This window comes from Euprymna scolopes, chromosome 17, assembly GCF_053919585.1.
Source record: "Euprymna scolopes isolate OS-2025 chromosome 17, ASM5391958v1, whole genome shotgun sequence".
In the NCBI taxonomy this organism is placed as follows: Eukaryota; Metazoa; Mollusca; class Cephalopoda; order Sepiida; family Sepiolidae; genus Euprymna; species Euprymna scolopes.
This window is the reverse complement of record NC_136498.1, coordinates 28,745,152-28,747,727: the sequence shown is the minus strand read 5'-3', so window position 1 is coordinate 28,747,727 and position 2,576 is coordinate 28,745,152. Positions and strand designations below refer to the sequence as shown.

Here is a 2,576-nt window from a genome sequence, read left to right as displayed (position 1 = left end):
ATTATTCTATATTCAATTAATTTTTACACAAAGCATTAAAAAAAAGGAAAAAAAGCTGTCCGTCTTACGCGAGTTCATTATAATAAGAGAAAGTGATTAAAAAACTAAAATAATACAAACGAAATTTAAAAAATGGCCGCCAAATCGCTAACCAAATAACATAACATAGGAAATGAGTAAGAACGTTTTGAAAGGCTTAATGTAAATACAGTTTATCAAGTGACGATAGTTCTGGCGTTCCAAAATGTGCGTGCGTGTATCTCTTTCTCTCTCTCTCTTTATATATATATATATATATATATATATATATATATATATAATTATTTTTTTACTATAATAATTAAATACCTACAGACACTAGTGTTTCATCTTTTCGTGATTGTTCAGTGCAGGGTGTCACGATTACTACCAGTCGAACGATTCGAACCCCGCGACACGAGACATCTCTGGCTCGATCAGCGGAGGCCGTACCCATTCGGCTACCATCAACCATGTGAAATAGCGTTGAATTTTAAACATTTTAATTTAAATGTTCATTACGTCAGACAGACAGTGATCAAATCGTTAGACGATGATCTACGCATAAGAGCTAAATTGACCGACTTTTAATTCAACTGAAAGTGCTCAACGATAAGAAACGAATTTCTTAAAGGGGCTGTCATAATTATTTTTTTACTATAATAATTAAATACCTACAGACACTAGTGTTTCATCCTTTCGGGATTCTTCAGTGCAGGGTGTCACGATTACTACCAGTCGAACGATTCGAACCCCGCGACACGAGACATCTCTGGCTAGGGTGGGCCAAAATAAGGGTCCTATCTTTAAATTTGAATAACTTAAAAAATAGGACCCTTATTTTGCCCACCCTGTAGATAGATAGAGAGAGAGAGAGAGAGAGGGATAGATAGAGAGAAAGAGAGAAAGAGAGAGAGAGAGAAAGAGAGAGAGTAGAAGAGAGATAGACAGAGACAGACGGACAAACAGGGAGAAAAAGAGAGAGACACAGACAGACAAATATGTGTGTGTATGTGTATATGTGCGTGTGTGAGTATATATACTCATATATAATATATATGTTAGCATCAGCTGCAGACAGGTCCCTGTAGCGCAGGGGATAGCGCGCTGGACTTCTAATCCAGAGGCCGTGGGTTCGAATCCCACCAGGGATGATTGTATTTTGTTTTAATCTTACAGTTTCTTTAAAAATCATCATTCGTATCTTTATTCGAATATCGTAAATCCATTCGTGACCAATATAATTTGTAGTGGTTCATTTTCTAAATGTAATATCCTCGCGTAGCTTCCGGGCCTTGATCAGTGGGTGGCCTCCTTGTAAAAAAAAAAATGTTATCTTTCTTTAAATATGTTTATCGTCTTTTTTACGAACGCCATTCCACCTAGTGTTTGCAAAACAAACAAAAAAAAAAAAAACGAGTAGCAGTGGTTGGCTGTTCAGCTCAGTTGGTTAGAGCGTTATGCTAATGACGCGAATGTCATGGGTTCGAGCTCCATAATGATCACGACGATTAATTTTATTTTATTCAACACTAAAAGTGGAAAACACGATGTTGTCGTGATTCGATTAGGTACACTATTGTATCCTTTTTTTCTCTGCTCATGAAACCTATTACTCTTTATTTTTTTTAGCAACCTATTACCGTGGGAACATATAAAACATGTATCAACATTAATCTCATGCCGACGAATCATCACTAGCCTGAAACGCGGAAAATTCTATGTAGCTTAATTACCATATACATTTTCAAAACTTTATATTTTAGTGATTAATTACATTCAATTATATTACTAACATGGACTTAAAAACCGATATTATATTACTAATATGGACTTAAAATTATATTATAAACATGGACTTAAAAAATAAAATATAAAATAAAATTAAAAAATAAAATATTACTAACATGGACTTAAAAACCGATATTTCTTAAAAAGTGCTCAATACGCGTGTAGAGCTATTTATAAATAAAAATGTTAGTATCGTGTGTGTGTGTGTGTGTGTGTGTTCGGGCACGTGTGGTGTGTGTGTGTGATATTGAAATCCCTGTAGCGTAGGGGATAATGTGTGTTCAGAACCCAGCACGGATCTCATTACCTGACTGCTTTAAATGACAGCTACCTTGGATTTTACCGCGCAATTTGGAACTTAACCTTTATATCCTTTTCTTCAATTTCCCCTGCTATATGACTTCTATTTAATCAATTTTTGATTATGATTTTCCATGTATAACTGACTTTAGCAAATAGGGTGAATACCATTGTATCTATTTGCTAATATTTTCTCCTCTGAAGAGATGGTAGACATCGAAACCCTATAGGATAAGGAGATAACATTTCTAAAGTATTTTTTGTCTTATTTGGAATAATAAAAAAAATACTTGATTTAAATAAAGTTTTTTTTTATTTTCATTGAATCACTATAATTTGCTGTATGTGTGTGTGTGTGTGTGTGTGTGTGTGTGTGTGTGTGTGGTCACGAATAGGCGACTATTTTAAAAAACTCATTACATATAATGATAGTAGATGTATCGAGACTCAAGAATGGGTATGTCTGA

General features: G+C 34.4%; 1 non-coding gene across 1 annotated transcript; it reads left to right on the top strand.

The window, feature by feature from the left end:
- The first annotated feature begins 1,099 nt into the window (after nt 1-1,099).
- Trnar-ucu (transfer RNA arginine (anticodon UCU)) lies at nt 1,100-1,172 on the top strand. The gene has a single exon. It is a non-coding gene; the product is annotated as a tRNA-Arg (tRNA).
- The last annotated feature ends 1,404 nt before the right edge of the window (nt 1,173-2,576 follow it).